The following is a 21,568-nucleotide window of genomic DNA, read 5'->3' as shown; positions in this document are numbered from 1 at the left end:
ATGTACGGAGCGGAACCGCGTGTGTACGAAATATACGGAGCAGAGCCGCACCTGTACAGAGCGGAGCCGGGCATGTACGAGGTGTACGGAGCGGAGCCGCGTGTGTCCGAGGTGTATGGAACGGAGCCGCATGTGTAAGAGGTGTACGGAGCAGAGCCGTGTGTGTACGAGGTGTACGGAGCGGAGCCGCGCATCTACGATGTGTACGGAGCGGAGCCGCATGTGTACGAGGTGTACGGAGCGGAGCCGTGTGTGTACAAGGTGTACGGAGAGGAGCCGCGTGTGTACGAGGTGTACGGAGCAGAGCCATGTGTGTATGAGGTCTACAGAGTGGAGCCGCGTGTGTACGAGGTGTACGGAGCAGAGCCGCGTGTGTACAAGGTGTACGGAGCAGAGCCGCGCGTGTACGAGGTGTATGGAGCAGAGCCGCGCGTGTACGAGGTGTACGGAGCAGAGCCGCGCGTGTACGAGGTGTACGGAGCAGAGCCGCGCGTGTACGAGGTGTACGGAGCGGAGCCGCATGTGTACGAGGTGTACGGAGCAGAGCCGCATGTGTACGAGGTGTACGGGGCGGAGCCGTGTGTACGAGGTGTACGGGGCGGAGCAGTGTGTTTACGAAGTGTACGGGGCGGAGCAGTGTGTGTACAAGATGTACGGAGCGGAACCGCGTGTGTGCGAAATATACGGAGCAGAGCCGCACCTGTACAGAGCGGAGCCGGGCATGTACGAGGTGTACGGAGCGGAGCCGCGTGTGTCCGAGGTGTATGGAACGGAGCCGCATGTGTAAGAGGTGTACGGAGCAGAGCCGTGTGTGTACGAGGTGTACGGAGCGGAGCCGCGCATCTACGATGTGTACGGAGCGGAGCCGCATGTGTACGAGGTGTACGGAGCGGAGCCGTGTGTGTACAAGGTGTACGGAGAGGAGCCGCGTGTGTACGAGGTGTACGGAGCAGAGCCATGTGTGTATGAGGTCTACAGAGTGGAGCCGCGTGTGTACGAGGTGTACGGAGCAGAGTCGTGTGTGTATGAGGTGTACGGAGTGGAGCCGCGTGTGTACGAGGTGTACGGAGCATAGCTGCGTGTGTACGAGGTGTACGGAGCGGAGCCTCGTGTGTACGAGGTGTACGGGGCGGAGCAGCGTGTGTACGAGATGTACGGGGCGGAGCCGCGCGTGTACGAGGTGTGCGGAGCGGAGCCGTGTGTAGGAGGTGTACGGAGCGGAGCCGCACGTGTACGAGGTGTACGGAGCGGAGCCGCGCGTGTACGAGGTGTACGGAGTGGATCCGCGTGTGTACTAGGTGTACGGAGCGGAGCCGCGTGTGTACTAGGTGTACGGAGCGGAGCCGCGCGTGTACGAGGTGTACGGAGCGGAGCAGCGTGTGTACGAGGTGTACGGAGTAGAGCCGTATGTGTACGAGGTGTACGGAGCGGAGCCGTGTGTACGAGGTGTACGGAGCGGAGCCGCATGTGTACGAGGTGTACTGAGTGGAGCCGCGTGTGTACTTAGCGGAGCCGCGCGTGTATGAGGTGTACGGAGCAGAGCCGCGTGTGTACGAGGTGTATGGAGCAGAGCCGCGTGTGTATGAGGTGTACGGAATGGAGCCGCATGTGTATGAGGTGTACGGAGCAGAGCCGTGTGTGTACGAGGTGTACGGAGCAGAGCCGCGTGTGTACGAGGTGTACGGAGCAGAGCCGCGTGTGTACGAGGTGTACGGAGCAGAGCCGCGTGTGTACGAGGTGTACGGAGCAGAGCCGCGTGTCTACGAGGTGTACGGAGCAGAGCCGCGTGTCTACGAGGTGTACGGAGCAGAGCCGCGTCTGTATGAGGTGTACGGAGCAGAGCCGCATGTGTACGAGGTGTACGGAGCAGAGCCGCGTGTGTACGAGGTGTACGAGGCAGAGCAGTGTGTGTACGAGATGTACGGAGCGGAGCCACGCGTGTACGGAGCGGAGCTGGGCATGTACGAGGTGTATGGAGCAGAGCCGCGTGTGTACGAGGTGTACGGAACGGAGCCGCATGTGTACAAGGTGTATGGAGCGGAGCCGTGTGTATACAAGGTGTACGGAGCGGAGTCGTGTGTACGAGGTGTACGGAGCAGAGACGCGTGTGTACGAGGTGTACGGAGCAGAGACGCGTGTGTACGAGGTGTACGGAGCAGAGACGCGTGTGTACGAGGTGTACGGAGCAGAGACGCGTGTGTACGAGGTGTACGGAGCAGAGACGCGTGTGTACGAGGTGTACGGAGCAGAGACGCGTGTGTACGAGGTGTACGGAGCAGAGACGCGTGTGTACGAGGTGTACGGAGCAGAGACGCGTGTGTACGAGGTGTACGGAGCAGAGCCGCGTGTGTGCGAGGTGTACGGAGCAGAGCCGCGTCTGTATGAAGTGTACGGAGCGGAGCCGCATGTGTACGAGGTGTACGGAGCGGAGCCGCGTGTGTACGAGGTGTACGGTGCGGAGCAGTGTGTGTACGAGATGTACGGAGCGGAGCCGCGTGTGTACGAAATATACGGAGCGGAGCCGCGCGTGTACGGAGCGGAGCCGGGCATGTACGAGGTGTATAGAGCGGAGCCGCGTGTGTCCGAGGTGTACGGAACGGAGCCGCATGTGTACGAGGTGTACAGAGCAGAGCCGCGTGTGTACGAGGTGTACGGAGCAGAGCCGCGTGTGTACAAGGTGTACGGAGCAGAGCCGCGCGTGTACAAGGTGTACGGAGCAGAGCCGCGCGTGTACAAGGTGTACGGAGCAGAGCCGCGCGTGTACGAGGTGTACGGAGCAGAGCCGCGCGTGTACGAGGTGTACGGAGCAGAGCCGCGCGTGTACGAGGTGTACGGAGCAGAGCCGCGCGTGTACGAGGTGTACGGAGCAGAGCCGCGCGTGTACGAGGTGTACGGAGCAGAGCCGCGCGTGTACGAGGTGTACGGAGCAGAGCCGCGCGTGTACGAGGTGTACGGAGCAGAGCCGCATGTGTACGAGGTGTACGGAGCGGAGCCGTGTGTACGAGGTGTACGGGGCGGAGCAGTGTGTTTACGAAGTGTACGGGGCGGAGCAGTGTGTGTACAAGATGTACGGAGCGGAACCGCGTGTGTACGAAATATACGGAGCAGAGCCGCACCTGTACAGAGCGGAGCCGGGCATGTACGAGGTGTACGGAGCGGAGCCGCGTGTGTCCGAGGTGTATGGAACGGAGCCGCATGTGTAAGAGGTGTACGGAGCAGAGCCGTGTGTGTACGATGTGTACGGAGCGGAGCCGCATGTGTACGATGTGTACGGAGCGGAGCCGCATGTGTACGAGGTGTACGGAGCGGAGCCGTGTGTGTACAAGGTGTACGGAGAGGAGCCGCGTGTGTACGAGGTGTACGGAGCAGAGCCATGTGTGTATGAGGTCTACAGAGTGGAGCCGCGTGTGTACGAGGTGTACGGAGCAGAGCCGTGTGTGTATGAGGTGTACGGAGCGGAGCCGCGCGTGTACGAGGTGTACGGAGCATAGCTGCGTGTGTACGAGGTGTACGGAGCTGAGCCGCGTGTGTACGAGGTGTACGGAGCTGAGCCGCGTATGTACGAGGTGTACGGAGCTGAGCCGCGTGTGTACGAGGTGTACGGGGCGGAGCAGCGTGTGTACGAGATGTACGGAGCGGAACCGCGCGTGTACGAGGTGTGCGGAGCGGAGCCGCGTGTGTACGAGGTGTACGGAGCGGAACCGCGTGTGTCTATGACGTGTACGGAGCAGAGCCGAGTGTGTACGAGGTGTACGGAGCAGAGCCGCGTGTGTACGAGGTGTTCGGAGCAGAGCCGCGTCTGTATGAGGTGTACGGAGCAGAGCCGCATGTGTACGAGGTGTACGGAGCAGAGCCGCGTGTGTACGAGGCAGAGCAGTGTGTGTACGAGATGTACGGAGCGGAGCCACGCGTGTACGGAGCGGAGCTGGGCATGTACGAGGTGTATGGAGCAGAGCCGCGTGTGTCCGAGGTGTACGGAACGGAGCCGCATGTGTACAAGGTGTATGGAACGGAGCCGTGTGTATACAAGGTGTCCGGAGCGGAGTCGTGTGTACGAGGTGTACGGAGCGGAGCCGCATGTGTACGAGGTGTACGGAGCGGAGCCGCGTGTGTACGAGGTGTATTGAGTGGAGCCGCGCGTGTACGGAGCGGAGCCGCGTGTGTACGAGGTGTACGGAGCAGAGCCGCGTGTGTACGAGGTGTACGGAGCAGAGACGCGTGTGTACGAGGTGTACGGAGCAGAGACGCGTGTGTACGAGGTGTACGGAGCAGAGACGCGTGTGTACGAGGTGTACGGAGCAGAGACGCGTGTGTACGAGGTGTACGGAGCAGAGACGCGTGTGTACGAGGTGTACGGAGCAGAGACGCGTGTGTACGAGGTGTACGGAGCAGAGCCGCGTGTGTACAAGGTGTACGGAGCAGAGCCGCGCGTGTACGAGGTGTACGGAGCAGAGCCGCACGTGTACGAGGTGTACGGAGCAGAGCCGCGCGTGTACGAGGTGTACGGAGCAGAGCCGCGCGTGTACGAGGTGTACGGAGCAGAGCCGCGCGTGTACGAGGTGTACGGAGCAGAGCCGCGCGTGTACGAGGTGTACGGAGCAGAGCCGCGCGTGTACGAGGTGTACGGAGCAGAGCCGCGCGTGTACGAGGTGTACGGAGCAGAGCCGCATGTGTACGAGGTGTACGGAGCGGAGCCGTGTGTACGAGGTGTACGGGGCGGAGCAGTGTGTTTACGAAGTGTACGGGGCGGAGCAGTGTGTGTACAAGATGTACGGAGCGGAACCGCGTGTGTACGAAATATACGGAGCAGAGCCGCACCTGTACAGAGCGGAGCCGGGCATGTACGAGGTGTACGGAGCGGAGCCGCGTGTGTCCGAGGTGTATGGAACGGAGCCGCATGTGTAAGAGGTGTACGGAGCAGAGCCGTGTGTGTACGAGGTGTACGGAGCGGAGCCGCGCATCTACGATGTGTACGGAGCGGAGCCGCATGTGTACGAGGTGTACGGAGCGGAGCCGTGTGTGTACAAGGTGTACGGAGAGGAGCCGCGTGTGTACGAGGTGTACGGAGCAGAGCCATGTGTGTATGAGGTCTACAGAGTGGAGCCGCGTGTGTACGAGGTGTACGGAGCAGAGCCGTGTGTGTATGAGGTGTACGGAGTGGAGCCGCGTGTGTACGGAGCGGAGCCGCGCGTGTACGAGGTGTACGGAGCATAGCTGCGTGTGTACGAGGTGTACGGAGCTGAGCCGCGTGTGTACGAGGTGTACGGAGCTGAGCCGCGTGTGTACGAGGTGTACGGAGCTGAGCCGCGTGTGTACGAGGTGTACGGGGCGGAGCAGCGTGTGTACGAGATGTACGGAGCGGAACCGCGCGTGTACGAGGTGTGCGGAGCGGAGCCGCGTGTGTACGAGGTGTACGGAGCGGAACCGCGTGTGTCTATGACGTGTACGGAGCAGAGCCGAGTGTGTACGAGGTGTACGGAGCAGAGCCGCGTGTGTACGAGGTGTACGGAGCAGAGCCGCGTGTGTATGAGGTGTACGGAGCGGATCCGCATGTGTACGAGGTGTACGGAGCGGAGCCGCGTGTGCGAGGTGTACGGGGCGGAGCAGTGTGTGTACAAGATGTACGGAGCGGAGCCGCGTGTGTACGAAATATACGAAGCGGAGCCGCACGTGTACAGAGCGGAGCCGGGCATGTACGAGGTGTACGGAGCGGAGCCGCGTGTGTACGAGGTGTACGGAGTAGAGCCGTATGTGTACGAGGTGTACGGAGCGGAGCCGTATGTGTACGAGGTGTACGGAGCGGAGCCGCATGTGTACGAGGTGTACGGAGCGGAGCCGCGTGTGTACGAGGTGTACTGAGTGGAGCCCCGTGTGTACTTAGCGGAGCCGCGTGTGCACGAGGTGTACGGAGCAGAGCCGCGTGTGTACGAGGTGTACGGAGCAGAGCCGCGTGTGTACGAGGTGTACGGAGCAGAGCCGCGTGTGTACGAGGTGTACGGAGCAGAGCCGCGTGTGTACGAGGTGTACGGAGCAGAGCCGCGTGTGTACGAGGTGTACGGAGCAGAGCCGCGTGTGTACGAGGTGTACGGAGCAGAGCCGCGTGTGTACGAGGTGTACGGAGCAGAGCCGCGTGTGTACGAGGTGTACGGAGCAGAGCCGCGTGTGTACGAGGTGTACGGAGCAGAGCCGCGTGTGTACGAGGTGTACGGAGCAGAGCCGCGTGTGTACGAGGTGTACGGAGCAGAGCCGCGTGTGTACGAGGTGTACGGAGCAGAGCCGCGTGTGTACGAGGTGTACGGAGCAGAGCCGCGTGTGTACGAGGTGTACGGAGCAGAGCCGCGTGTGTACGAGGTGTACGGAGCAGAGCCGCGTGTGTACGAGGTGTACGGAGCAGAGACGCGTGTGTACGAGGTGTACGGAGCAGAGACGCGTGTGTACGAGGTGTACGGAGCAGAGACGCGTGTGTACGAGGTGTACGGAGCAGAGACGCGTGTGTACGAGGTGTACGGAGCAGAGACGCGTGTGTACGAGGTGTACGGGGCAGAGCCGCGTGTGTGCGAGGTGTACGGGGCAGAGCCGCGTGTGTGCGAGGTGTACGGAGCAGAGCCGCGTCTGTATGAGGTGTACGGAGCGGAGCCGCATGTGTACGAGGTGTACGGAGCGGAGCCGCGTGTGTACGAGGTGTACGGAGCGGAGCCGCATGTGTACGAGGTGTACGGAGCGGAGCCGCGTGTGTACGAGGTGTACGGGGCGGAGCAGTGTGTGTACGAGATGTACGGAGCGGAGCCGCGTGTGTACGAAATATACGGAGCGGAGCCGCGCGTGTACGGAGCGGAGCCGGGCATGTACGAGGTGTATGGAGCGGAGCCGCCTGTGTCCGAGGTGTACGGAACGGAGCCGCATGTGTACGAGGTGTACGGAGCAGAGCCGCGTGTGTACGAGGTGTACGGAGCAGAGCCGCGTGTGTACGAGGTGTACGGAGCAGAGCCGCGCGTGTACGAGGTGTACGGAGCAGAGCCGCGCGTGTACGAGGTGTACGGAGCAGAGCCGCGCGTGTACGAGGTGTACGGAGCGGAGCCGCGCGTGTACGAGGTGTACGGAGCGGAGCCGCATGTGTACGAGGTGTACGGAGCAGAGCCGCATGTGTACGAGGTGTACGGAGCGGAGCCGTGTGTACGAGGTGTACGGGGCGGAGCAGTGTGTTTACGAGGTGTACGGGGCGGAGCAGTGTGTGTACAAGATGTACGGAGCGGAGCCGCGTGTGTACGAAATATACGGAGCGGAGCCGCACCTGTACAGAGCGGAGCCGGGCATGTACGAGGTGTACGGAGCGGAGCCGCGTGTGTCCGAGGTGTATGGAACGGAGCCGCATGTGTACGAGGTGTACGGAGCAGAGCCGTGTGTGTACGATGTGTACGGAGCGGAGCCGCGCATCTACGAGGTGTACGGAGCGGAGCCGCATGTGTACGAGGTGTACGGAGCGGAGCCGTGTGTGTACAAGGTGTACGGAGCCACGCGTGTGTACGAGGTGTACGGAGAGGAGCCGCGTGTGTACGAGGTGTACGGAGCAGAGCCGTGTGTGTATGAGGTCTACAGAGTGGAGCCGCGTGTGTACGAGGTGTACGGAGCAGAGCCGTGTGTGTATGAGGTGTACGGAGTGGAGCCGCGTGTGTACGGAGCGGAGCCGCGCGTGTACGAGGTGTACGGAGCATAGCTGCGTGTGTACGAGGTGTACGGAGCGAAGCCGCGTGTGTACGAGGTGTACGGAGCGGAGCAGCGTGTGTACGAGGTGTACGGAGCGGAGCAGCGTGTGTACGAGATGTACGGAGCGGAGCCGCGCGTGTACGAGGTGTGCGGAGCGGAGCCGCGTGTGTACGAGGTGTGCGGAGCGGAACCGCGTGTGTCTATGACGTGTACGGAGCAGAGCCGAGTGTGTACGAGGTGTACGGAGCAGAGCCGCGTGTGTACGAGGTGTACGGAGCAGAGCCGCGTGTGTACGAGGTGTACGGAGCGGATCCGCATGTGTACGAGGTGTACGGAGCGGAGCCGCGTGTGCGAGGTGTACGGGGCGGAGCAGTGTGTGTACAAGATGTACGGAGCGGAGCCGCGTGTGTACGAAATATACGGAGCGGAGCCGCACGTGTACAGAGCGGAGCCGGGCATGTACGAGGTGTACGGAGCGGAGCCGCGTGTGTACGAGGTGTACGGAGTAGAGCCGTATGTGTACGAGGTGTACGGAGCGGAGCCGTGTGTACGAGGTGTACGGAGCGGAGCCGCATGTGTACGAGGTGTACTGAGTGGAGCCGCGTGTGTACTTAGCGGAGCCGCGCATGTATGAGGTGTACGGAGCAGAGCCGCGTGTGTATGAGGTGTACGGAATGGAGCTGCATGTGTACGAGGTGTACGGAGCGGAGCCGCATGTGTACGAGGTGTACTGAGTGGAGCCGCGTGTGTACTTAGCGGAGCCGCGCATGTATGAGGTGTACGGAGCAGAGCCGCGTGTGTATGAGGTGTACGGAATGGAGCTGCATGTGTACGAGGTGTACGGAGCAGAGCCGTGTGTGTACGAGGTGTACGGAGCAGAGCCGCGTGTGTACGAGGTGTACGGAGCAGAGCCGCGTGTGTACGAGGTGTACGGAGCAGAGCCGCGTGTGTACGAGGTGTACGGAGCGGAGCCGCGTGTGTACGAGGTGTATGGAGCGGAGCCGTGTGTATACGAGGTGTACGGAGCGGAGTCGTGTGTACGAGGTGTACGGAGCGGAGCCGCATGTGTACGAGGTGTACGGAGCGGAGCCGCGTGTGTACGAGGTGTATTGAGTGGAGCCGCGCGTGTACGGAGCGGGGCCGCGTGTGTACGAGGTGTACGGAGCAGAGACGCGTGTGTACGAGGTGTACGGAGCAGAGACGCGTGTGTACGAGGTGTACGGAGCAGAGACGCGTGTGTACGAGGTGTACGGAGCAGAGACGCGTGTGTACGAGGTGTACGGAGCAGAGACGCGTGTGTACGAGGTGTACGGAGCAGAGACGCGTGTGTACGAGGTGTACGGAGCAGAGACGCGTGTGTACGAGGTGTACGGAGCAGAGACGCGTGTGTACGAGGTGTACGGAGCAGAGCCGCGTCTGTATGAGGTGTACGGAGCGGAGCCGCATGTGTACGAGGTGTACGGAGCGGAGCCGCGTGTGTACGAGGTGTACGGGGCGGAGCAGTGTGTGTACGAGGTGTACGGAGCGGAGCCGCGTGTGTACGAGGTGTACGGGGCGGAGCAGTGTGTGTACGAGATGTACAGAGCGGAGCCGCGTGTGTACGAAATATACGGAGCGGAGCCGCGCGTGTACGGAGCGGAGCCGGGCATGTACGAGGTGTATGGAGCGGAGCCGCGTGTGTCCGAGGTGTATGGAACGGAGCCGCATGTGTACGAGGTGTACGGAGCGGAGCCGCGTGTGTACAAGGTGTACGGAGCAGAGCCGCGTGTGTACGAGGTGTACGGAGCAGAGCCGCGCGTGCACGAGGTGTACGGAGCAGAGCCGCGCGTGCACGAGGTGTACGGAGCAGAGCCGCGCGTGCACGAGGTGTACGGAGCAGAGCCGCGCGTGCACGAGGTGTACGGAGCGGAGCCGCGCGTGCACGAGGTGTACGGAGCGGAGCCGCGCGTGCACGAGGTGTACGGAGCGGAGCCGCGCGTGCACGAGGTGTACGGAGCGGAGCCGCGCGTGCACGAGGTGTACGGAGCGGAGCCGCGCGTGTACGAGGTGTACGGAGCGGAGCCGCGCGTGTACGAGGTGTACGGAGCGGAGCCGCGCGTGTACGAGGTGTACGGAGCGGAGCCGCGCGTGTACGAGGTGTACGGAGCGGAGCCGCGCGTGTACGAGGTGTACGGAGCGGAGCGGAGCCGCGCGTGTACGAGGTGTACGGAGCGGAGCCGCGCGTGTACGAGGTGTACGGAGCAGAGCCGCATGTGTACGAGGTGTACGGAGCAGAGCCGCATGTGTACGAGGTGTACGGAGCAGAGCCGCATGTGTACGAGGTGTATGGAGCGGAGCCGTGTGTACGAGGCGTACGGGGCGGAGCAGTGTGTTTACGAGGTGTACGGGGCGGAGCAGTGTGTGTACAAGATGTACGGAGCGGAGCCGCGTGTGTACGAAATATACGGAGCGGAGCCGCACCTGTACAGAGCGGAGCCGGGCATGTACGAGGTGTACGGAGCGGAGCCGCGTGTGTCCGAGGTGTATGGAACGGAGCCGCATGTGTACGAGGTGTACGGAGCAGAGCCGTGTGTGTACGAGGTGTACGGAGCGGAGCCGCGCATCTACGAGGTGTACGGAGCGGAGCCGCATGTGTACGAGGTGTACGGAGCGGAGCCGTGTGTGTACAAGGTGTACGGAGCCACGCATGTGTACGAGGTGTACGGAGAGGAGCTGCGTGTGTACGAGGTGTACGGAGCAGAGCCGTGTGTGTATGAGGTGTACGGAGTGGAGCCGCGTGTGTACGAGGTGTACGGAGCAGAGCCGTGTGTGTATGAGGTGTACGGAGTGGAGCCGCGTGTGTACGGAGCGGAGCCGCGCATGTACGAGGTGTACGGAGCATAGCTGCATGTGTACGAGGTGTACGGAGCGGAGCCGCGTGTGTACGAGGTGTACGGGGCGGAGCAGCGTCTGTACGAGGTGTACGGAGCGGAGCCGCGCGTGTACGAGGTGTACGGAGCGGAGCCGCGCGTGTACGAGGTGTGCGGAGCGGAGCCGCGTGTGTACGAGGTGTACGGAGCGGAACCGCGTGTGTCTATGACGTGTACGGAGCAGAGCCGAGTGTGTACGAGGTGTACGGAGCAGAGCCGCGTGTGTACGAGGTGTACGGAGCAGAGCCGCGTGTGTACGAGGTGTACGGAGCGGATCCGCATGTGTACGAGGTGTACGGAGCGGAGCCGCGTGTGCGAGGTGTACGGAGCGGAGCAGTGTGTGTACAAGATGTACGGAGCGGAGCCGCGTGTGTACGAAATATACTGAGCGGAGCCGCACGTGTACAGTGCGGAGTCGGGCATGTACGAGGTGTACGGAGCGGAGCCGCGTGTGTCCGAGGTGTATGGAACGGAGCCGCATGTGTACGAGGTGTACGGAGCAGAGCCGTGTGTGTACGAGGTGTACGGAGTGGAGCCGCGCGTGTACGAGGTGTACGGAGCGGAGCCGCATGTGTACGAGGTGTACGGAGCGGAGCCGTGTGTATACAAGGTGTACGGAGCCACGCGTGTGTACGAGGTGTACGGAGAGGAGCCGCGTGTGTACGAGATGTACGGAGCGGAGCCGCGCGTGTCCGAGGTGTGCGGAGCGGAGCCGCGTGTGTCTATGACGTGTACGGAGCAGAGCCGAGTGTGTACGAGGTGTACGGAGCAGAGCCGCGTGTGTACGAGGTGTACGGAGCAGAGCCGCGTGTGTACGAGGTGTACGGAGCAGAGCCGCGTGTGTACGAGGTGTACGGAGCGGATCCGCATGTGTACGAGGTGTACGGAGCGGAGCCGCGTGTGCGAGGTGTACGGGGCGGAGCAGTGTGTGTAGAAGATGTATGGAGCGGAGCTGCGTGTGTACGAAATATACGGAGCGGAGCCGCACGTGTACCGAGCGGAGCCGGGCATGTACGAGGTGTACGGAGCGGAGCCGCGTGTGTCCGAGGTGTATGGAACGGAGCCGCATGTGTACGAGGTGTACGGAGCAGAGCCGTGTGTGTACGAGGTGTACGGAGCGGAGCGTGTACGAGGTGTACGGAGCGGAGCCGCATGTGTACGAGGTGTACGGAGCGGAGCCGTGTGTGTACAAGGTGTACGGAGCCACGCGTGTGTACGAGGTCTACGGAGTGGAGCCGCGTGTGTACGAGGTGTACGGAGCAGAGCCGTGTGTGTATGAGGTGTACGGAGCAGAGCCGCGTGTGTACGGAGCGGAGCCGCGCGTGTACGAGGTGTACGGAGCGGAGCCGCATGTGTACGAGGTGTACGGAGAGGAGCCGCACGTGTACGAGGTGTACGGAGCGGAGCCGCATGTGTACGAGGTGTACGGAGCGGAGCCGCATGTGTACGAGGTGTACGGAGCAGAGCCGCATGTGTACGAGGTGTACGGAGCAGAGCCGCGTGTGCGAGGTGTACGGAGCGGAGCAGTGTGTGTACAAGATGTATGGAGCGGAGCCGCGTGTGTACGAAATATACGGAGCGGAGCCGCACGTGTACAGAGCGGAGCCGGGCATGTACGAGGTGTACGGAGCGGAGCCGCGTGTGTCCGAGGTGTACGGAGCAGATCCGCATGTATACGAGGTGTACGGGGTGGAGCAGTGTGTGTACGAGATGTACGGAGCGGAGCCGTGTGTGTACGAGATGTACGGCGCGGAGCCGCGGGTGTACGAGGTGTACAGAGCAGAGCTGCGTGTGTATGAGGTGTACGGAGCGGAGCCGCGTGTGTACGAGGAGTACGGGGCGGAGCAGCGTGTGTACGAGATGTAGAGGGCGGAGCAGCGTGTGTACGAGATGTAGAGGGCGGAGCATCGTGTGTACGAGATGTACGGAGCGGAGCCGCGCGTGTACGAGATGTACGGAGCGGAGCCGCGCGTGTACGAGGTGTGCGGAGCGGAGCCGCGTGTGTCTGTGAGGTGTACGGAGCAGAGCCGCGTGTGTACGAGGTGTACGGAGCAGAGCCGCGTGTGTACGAGGTGTACGGAGCAGAGCCGCGTCTGTATGAGGTGTACGGAGCGGAGCCGCATATGTACGAGGTGTACGGAGCGGAGCCGCGTGTGTACGAGGTGTACGGGGCGGAGCAGTGTGTATACGAGATGTACGGAGCAGAGCCGTGTGTGTACGAAATATACAGAGCGGAGCCACGCGTGTACGGAGCGGAGCCGGGCATGTACGAGGTGTACGGAGCGGAGCCGCGTGTGTCCTAGGTGTACGGAACGGAGCCCCATGTGTACGAGGTGTACGGAGCAGAGCCACGCGTGTACGAGGTGTACGGAGCAGAGCCGCGCGTGTACGAGGTGTACGGAGCGGAGCTGCATGTGTACGAGGTGTACGGATCGGAGCCGTGTGTGTACAAGGTGTACGGAGCCACGCGTGTGTACGGAGAGGAGCCGCTTGTGTACGAGGTGTACGGAGCAGAGCCGTGTGTGTACGAGGTGTACGGAGCGGAGCCGCGTGTGTACGAGGTGTACGGAGCATAGCCGTGTGTGTACGAGGTGTACGGAGCGGAGCCGCGTGTGTACGAGGTGTACGGAGCGGAACCGCGTGTGTCTATGACGTGTACGGAGCAGAGCCGAGTGTGTACGAGGTGTACGGAGCAGAGCCGCGTGTGTACGAGGTGTACGGAGCAGAGCCGCGTGTGTACGAGGTGTACGGAGCAGAGCCGCGTATGCGAGGTGTACGGGGTGGAGCAGTGTGTGTACGAGATGTACGGAGCGGAGCCGTGTGTGTACGAAATATACGGAGCGGAGCCGCGCGTGTACGGAGCGGAACCGGGCATGTACGAGGTGTACGGAGCGGAGTCGCGTGTGTCCGAGGTGTACGGAGCGGAGTCGCGTGTGTCCGAGGTGTACGGAGCGGAGTCGCGTGTGTCCGAGGTGTACGGAGCGGAGTCGCGTGTGTCCGAGGTGTACGGAGCGGAGTCGCGTGTGTCCGAGGTGTACGGAACGGAGCCGCGCGTGTACGAGGTGTACGGAACGGAGCCGCGCGTGTACGAGGTGTACGGAGCGGAGCCGCGCGTGTACGAGGTGTACGGAGCGGAGCCGCGCGTGTACGAGGTGTACGGAGCGGAGCCGCATGTGTACGAGGTGTACGGAGCAGAGCCGTGTGTGTACAAGGTGTACGGAGCAGAGCCGTGTGTGTACGAGGTGTGCGGAGCCGCGTGTGTACGGAGCGGAGCCGCGCGTGTACGAGGTGTACGGAGCGGAGCCGCGCATGTACGAGGTGTACGGAGCGGAGCCGCATGTGTACGGGGTGGAGCAGTGTGTGTATAAGATGTACGGAGCGGAGCCGCGTGTGTACGAAATATACAGAGCGGAGCTGCGTGTGTACGAAGTGTACGGAGCAGAGCTGCATGTGTACGAGGTGTACGGAGCGGAGCCGTGTGTGTACGAGGTGTACAGGGCGGAGCAGCGTGTGTACGAGATGTACGGAGTGGAGCCGCGCGTGTATGAGGTGTGCGGAGCAGAGCCGCGCGTGTATGAGGTGTGCGGAGCAGAGCCGCGTGTGTACGAGGTGTACGGAGCGGAACCGCGTGTGTCTATGAGGTGTACGGAGCGGAGCCGCGTGTGTACGAGATGTACGGAGCGGAGCCTCGTGTGTACGAGGTGTGCGGAGCCGTGTGTGTACGAGGTGTACGGAGCGGAGCTGTGTGTGTATGGAGCGGAGCCGTGTGTGTACGAGGTGTACGGAGCAGAGCCGCGCATGTACGAGGCGTATGGAGCGGAGCCGCCTGTGTACGAGGTGTACGGAGCAGAGATGTCTGTGTACGAGGTGTACGGAGCGGAGACGTCTGTGTACGAGGTGTACGGAGCGGAGCCGCGTGTGTACAAGGTGTATGGAGCGGAGCCGCACGTCTATGAGGTGTACGGAGCGGAGCCGCGTGTGTACGAGGTGTATGAAGCAGAGCCGTGTATATATGGAGCGGAGCCGCGTGTGTACGAGGTGTACGGAGTGGAGCCGTGTGTGCACGAGGTTTTTCCCTCATATCTTTACCATTTGGCGGTGTGACAATAATATTACATTTGTTCACCCACCATGCCGGCAGGTCCTATATTAGCCGGCAGGTCCTATATTAGGCCACTCCACCCACCGCTCTCTGCTGAATGTTGGTTCCTGGGCAGTTCACTCTGCTAGTGTCCAGTTTGTTGCTCCTGTTATACCTCGCACTCGTGTCTCTGACTCTTCCACCAGCTGCTGCGGTCCTGGGGACTACCATTGAGTAGTACCCGATGTCTACCAGCAGCCCATCCTATCCTCTCCACCAGAGGCTCTAGTGAAGACCTGGTAGACACCTAGTTATGCCCTCCAGGGTAAGCTCGGCCCGTGGCCCTGTGGGTCCACATCCACCAGCGTTACACCAAGTAACCGTGTGTACAATTACGGTGGCACAGCCTAATCATAGGTATAGGGGAACCTCCGCAGATGACTGCGCTGTTACTGAAAATCCCTATACAAAGATTAAGCCCACATTCACATGTTCAGTATTTGGTCAGTATTTTACAATAAAATTTGTAAGCCAAAACCTATTCTTTATAGTTCATCTCTCTTTGCAAATCCCTTCACTGGCTCCCAATTGCCCAGCGTATCCAGTTCAATCTACTAACACTGACCTACAAAGCCATCTATAATCTTTCTCCTCTGTTCATCTCTGAACTAATCTCCCAATATATTCCCTCATGTAATCTCCGGTCTTCCCAAGATCTCCTTTTCTCCTCCACACTTATTCATTCCTCACCCAATCGCCTCCAAGACTTCTCCCGAATTTCCCCCATCTTCTGGAATTCTGCGCCTCAACAAGTCCGATTATCTGCCACATTCGGATCCTTCAGACGGAACCTGAAAACCCATGTCTTCAAGAAAGCTTACAACTTGCAATGACCACGCTGCCGCCTCACCACCACCAGAGCTGCTGCAACCCCCCAACCTACTGTCTCCTTCCCCACCATCCTATAAATGTAAGCCCGCGAGGGCAGGGTCCTCTTCCCTCTGTACCAGTCTATCATTGTTAGGTCATTTACTGTAAGTGATATCTGTATTTCGTGTGTAACCCTTTCTCATGCACCATGGAATCAATGGCGCTATATAAAATAATAATATTTCAGTCTTGTGATTTTCCTGGATATTTAAGACCATTTAAGCGGACCCGTATAGACATTAATCTACGTATCCCTCTTATTCTATTGTTTTTTTATGCATATAAGAATTGTTCATGGGTACACACTTAATATATGTTTGCATGTGTAACTTTAGGTACATATTCTATATATATGTGTACAGTTATTATATTTCACATTGCACTTTATTTTTCATGCACATAGACAACTAATTCTGTCATAATATGTGCTTTTGTGTATATACAGAACAGACCAAACGTTTGGACACACCTCATTTAAAGATTTTCCTGTATTTTCATGACTATGAAAATTGTACATTCACACTGAAGGCATCACAACTATGAATTAACACATGTGGAATTATATACTTAACAAAAAAGTGTGAAACAACTGAAAATATGTCTTATATTCTAGGTTCTTCAAAGTAGCCACCTTTTGCTTTGATGACTGCTTTGCACATTTTTCCTTATTCTGGGACTTGTGGGGGAAGGGAACTGGACTAAGTAGCATGGGGAAAATCCAGGTCCTTGAAGAAGAACCCCGGACGAAGTCTCAGATGGAGGAGTTCCCACTGTGCGTCCTTGTCGGTGATGAGGGTGAGATGGTGACCGAGGAGGCCGACCTCCCTGCGTTAGATATGTCCAGAGAGAACTTTTGGACTGCTCAAGTTCGAGACCTGACCTTAAAAGGGGCGTTCCTACCAGGTTACTGTATGTAATGGGGTTGCCCAAGAGCCAGGGGCCGACACCAGATTCCCCCACTTTGCAGTGCAGGGGGAGTTGCTATATCGGGTGGCCAAACTGAGGGGCGGTGAGATAGTGGAACAGCTGTTAGTGCCGGGGCCATACAGATGGCGGGTGCTACATATGGCCCATTCACATGTTCTGCGGGGACACCTAGGGGTCGAGAAAACTCAGGAGAGGATATTGAGAAGGTTTTATTGGCCAGGGTGTTATCGAAAAGTTCAAAACTATTGTAGGTCCTGCCCCACCTGCCAAATAACCGCTCCCTCCTTCCACTTCCGTAGCCCCTTAGTCCCACTACCTGTGATAGAGGTTCCCTTTGAGAGGATTGCCATGGACCTCGTGGGCCCCTTAGTTAAATCAGCTCGGGGCCACCAATATATCCTGGTCATCATGGACTATGCGACTCGGTATCCGGAAGCGGTTCCCCTAAGGAACATGTCCAGTAAAAGTATAGCCCGAGAGCTGGTCCATATTTTTGCTTGGACAGGTCTACCAAAAGAGATTCTGACAGACCAAGGAACCCCCTTCATGAGCAAGGTGATGAAGGAGCTTTGCAGAGTCCTTCAGATAACTCAGCTTCGGACCTCGGTTTATCATCCACAGATGGCCGGCCTAGTAGAACGCTTCAACAAGACCTTAAAGGCGATGCTCAAGAAGGTTGTTGAAATGGATGGGCGAGACTGGGACTACCTGCTCCCATTTCTGCTTTTCTCGGTCAGAGAAGTTCCTCAAGCCTCCACTGGCTTCTCTCCATTTGAGCTCCTATATGGGCGGCATCCAAGAGGTCTCCTACACATCGCCAAGGAAACTTGGGAGGCTGAAGTCACACCACACCGGAGTATCATCGAACATGTCGCCCAGTTACAGGGGAGAATGTCAAAGGTGATGCCCATCGTGAAGGAACATCTCCTCCAGGCGCAGGAAGCCCAGGCGAGGGTCTATAACCGGTTGGCGAGACTAAGACAGTTCCAGCCCGGGGACCGTGTTTTGGTGCTGATCCCTACCGTCGAGAGCAAGTTCCTCGCCAAATGGCAAGGTCCATACGAGGTGGTGGAGAAAGTCAGCGAGGTTAATTATAAAGTCCACCAGCCTGGCCGAAGAAAGCCGCATCAAATATATCATGTAAATTTGCTCAAGCCGTGGCGGGACCGTGAACCTGTGGAAACTCCTTGCCTGGGAGCCGCACCAGAAGGCAAGGTGGAGGAGGTCACTATTGCAGAGACTCTATCACCGGCCCAGAAGCAACAGTGTCGAGAATTACTACAGCGGAATCGGGAGCTGTTCTCAGAGTTGCCGGGGCATACTCAAGTGGTAGAGCATGATGTGCTGACAGAGCCGCACGTACGAGTGAATCTGAAGCCGTATCAGATTCCAGAAGGACGCCGGGAGGTGATCTCGGCCGAGGTGAAGAGGATGTTAGACCTCGGAGTAATAGAGGAGTTAAAGAGTGGGTGGTTGAGCCCAATCGTCCTCGTGCCGAAACCCAATGGAGAGTGGAGGTTTTGTAATGACTACTGCAGACTGAATGAGGTATCCAAGTGTGACGCGTACCCGATGCCCCGTGTCGACAAACTCATCGAGAGGCTTGGACCGGCGAGGTACATCACCACTCTTGACCTGACGAAGGGCTACTGGCAGATCCCCATGTCCCAAATGGCTAAGGAGAAGACGGCTTTCTCAACACCTGATGGGTGTTTTCAATACACGCAGATGCCATTCGGACTACAGGGAGCCCCAGCCACTTTCCAGGGGGCTATGGATCGGATCCTAGCCCCACATAAGAAGTATGCCGCAGCCTACCTCGACGACATTGAGGTCTTTAGTCTGGGCTAGTCACCTACTTAAACTACAGGCCGTTCTGAACGCGCTAAGGAAGGCAGGATTTACCATAAATCCGAGAAAGTGTGCCATCGGAAAGGAGGAGGCCAAGTACCTGGGCTATGTTGTTGGGAGAGGCGAAATAAAGCCGCAAATCAAGAAAGTGGAGGCAATTCAAACCTGGCCGCAACCACTCTCGAAGAAGCAGGTGAGAGCATTCCTGGGAATGGTGGGATACTACCGGAGGTTTATCCCGAATTTCACTATGATTGCCGCGCCACTAACAAATCTTCTAAAAGGCACCAAATCAATCATGGTGAAATGGACGGAAGAAACGGAGACCGCGTTTCAACAGTTGAAGCTAACACTGTGCAAGCAGCCGGTCCTGGTCTTCAAGAAAGAATTTGTAGTCCAGAGGGACGCTTCAGAGGTTGGTCTAGGGGCTGTACTCTCCCAAGAGATAAATGGGGAAGAACATCCCATTCTCTATCTAAGCCGAAAGCTGTCCTCCTGCGAGAAGAACTACGCCATAGTAGAGAAAGAGTGTTTAGCCATAAAATGGGCCGTGGATACACTGAAATATTACCTACTAGGCCGGAAGTTTAAATTAGTATCAGACCATGCCCCGTTGAGATGGTTGAGGGAGAAGAGGGGTAAAAATGCCAGGGTAACTAGATGGTTCCTAGGACTTCAAGAGTTTAACTTTCACGTGGAGCATAAGCCCGGGAAGTTACATGGGAATGCAGATGCCCTCTCTAGGATTCCCTGCCTGGTGTCAGAAGGTGCCCAAACCCCCGGCTTTGGGCAGAGGGGGGGAATATGTGACAGTGTCACTGGTTTTATATGTGAGGGGAGGTATGTATCACTCAGGATGCTCTCCTGTGTGAACTAAGACCTACTTTATTTTTCTGCCAGCATGTTATATGCTGGTAGATTTACTCTGTTAAAGGGTGTGCGGTTTTATGGGAATGGCAAAGAGGGCGGGACACCATTCCCCCTACCTCCCCTCAAGGTGTGGCTGAGCAATGTGTAAAAGCTCAGTCCTGTTTTTTTTCCCTGTGAAGTGTGGTCTGGAGAGGGAAGTCTCCAGACAGTATTGTGGAAGCTGCAGAGCTTGTTACCTGTGCAGTTTATGCTACCGATATCGGGCGGAACCCGCTCAACTATGGATGGAGCTATACTTTGTTTTGTTTTTCCATTTAACCCAGAGGGGTCTTGTTTATTTTTTCTGCGAAACCCTGCACGAGTTTATGCCAGACAATAAACCAGCAGAAAGGTAACCTTAGAACGTGTGTCCTGAGTCTGCCTCCTGGAGAGCCGAGCGAGTCGTCTTGCCACAGTATATATATATTTTATTGTCTTTATCAATAAATGTTATATTTTATACTGCCCTAGTTCCTGTGTCACATATGTAGGTTATTATAGTTGCAGATACATGAACGTCTGATTATAGCACTATACTGACTTTGAGTAATTATCCAATAACTAGTGATCAGCAAATGATCTTTGGATAAGGGGTTAACCGAGCACGCTCAAGTATAACTGGGTATCTTTGGCGTGCTCGTATATCATGTTCGAGTCCCTGTGTCTGCATGATTTGCAGATGTTAGACAGCCTCAACACATGCAGGGATTCCCTGTTTATTGGGGAATCCTCACGTGTTGAAGCTGTTTAACAGCCGCAAATCATGCAGACACAGGGACTCGAACACAATATACGAGCACTCCGATGATACTCAGTTATGCTAGAGTGCGCTCTGTTAACCCCTTATCCGAGCACGTTCCCTCATCACTACCGATAACAAGATGCGGCCGGACAATCGCAGTAATGCCAGTAGAAAACATGGCTACAGCACTACAGTGTATGGCAGGCAATGCCCGAATGTATATTGGCCGTATAACAGACACAAGACATATGGGGCGCGGTCTAGAACTCCCCCGATACTCGTAATGGAGAGATAATCACCAGTATCTACATTACTGTGCTGGAGCTAGGAGAGGAATAATGGCGCTGTGTGAGGACTTCTCTGGGCTTCTGTCCTTCATCCTGCAGTCGTCTGAATGGATCTAATGTGCACGGGAACCAGCTAAGCCGCATTCTGTCCACAGCTGTTACCTCACTGTTCACACCACACAGAGACCCCAAAAGAGTCTCCGTGCTGAAGGGGTTAATGCCCAGTAATGGGGAATCTCCACATACCTCCACCTGCAGAGCCGCCACCACACATATGACTGTTCTGTGCGCACAGGACCTGTGATGAGGTCACAGGAGGGGAGGAGTCAGGGGTCACATGATCAGGGGCCTCAGTGGCTGCAGGACTCTGCTGTGCTGGTTGTCATGGTGCTGGATGAAGTTGTCTACTAGATAGATAAAGTGTCTCTCCATAACCAGGATTACACAGTAGTGAAGAAGACCTCTAGTGGGCGCTGTCAGGACCCTGTGTCTGAGGGATGGGGAAGACCCCTGAGCCCAATAACAGCGCCTCCACCTCACCCCCTGATACATGAGGACATCAATGACCAGAAGATCCTAGAACTCGCCTACAAGATGATTGAGCTGCTGACTGGAGAGGTGACACTGCTGGGAATGCTGGGACATTATACAGTAACGCTATGAAGGGATTGGGGGGATGACGGTATCATTGTATGTGTCAGGTTCCTATAAGGTGTCAGGATGCCGCTGTCTATTTCTCCATGGAGGAGTGGGAGTATTTAGAAGGACACAAAGATCTGTACAAGGACGTCATGATGGAGGTTCCCCAGCCCCTCACATCACCAGGTAATAGACAGGACTAAATACACACGGCCTATAATTATCTGTATGTAAAAAATGAATTCAGTCTGTTATGCACACGCCCGGACTGACTGGCGTGTGCGTGATTAGTGATCCCACTGTACCATGAACCGAAGAGTGCCTGGGGGGGCATAACTAAGTATCAACCCGATCCGACCAAGGTCGCACGGCGGCTCAGTCGACTCCGTGCACCAGTGAGGAACCGAGCAGAGGGACCAGGTGCTACTCCAGGTCAGACCCCGGACACAGCTGTTGACCCACACTGGGGAATGCAGGAACAGGCAGGTTAGGCTGACATGCAGATAGGTGGGTATTGGCAGGCACGGCTGGTATGCAGACAGGTGGGTTCTGGCAAGCACGGCTGCTATGCAGACAGGTGGGTACTGGC

The 21,568-nt window shown here is 58.1% G+C and overlaps 1 protein-coding gene across 1 annotated transcript in view; it reads right to left on the bottom strand.

Annotated features, from left to right (window-relative positions):
• LOC141194462 (uncharacterized) overlaps positions 1-20,660 on the bottom strand; it is a 42,710-nt gene extending 22,050 nt beyond the window's left edge. Inside the window, exon 1 of the mRNA XM_073662383.1 lies at positions 20,587-20,660. The gene's annotated coding sequence lies outside the window, so the exon portion shown is untranslated. The remainder of the gene's footprint in view (positions 1-20,586) is intronic.
• Between the last annotated feature and the right edge of the window lie 908 nt (positions 20,661-21,568).

The sequence above is a fragment of the Phyllobates terribilis genome, unplaced genomic scaffold, assembly GCF_046119375.1.
Source record: "Phyllobates terribilis strain yellow unplaced genomic scaffold, ASM4611937v1 Scaffold_71__1_contigs__length_7168151, whole genome shotgun sequence".
Lineage (NCBI taxonomy): Eukaryota > Metazoa > Chordata > Amphibia > Anura > Dendrobatidae > Phyllobates > Phyllobates terribilis.
This window is presented reverse-complemented; position numbering and strand designations above follow the sequence as displayed.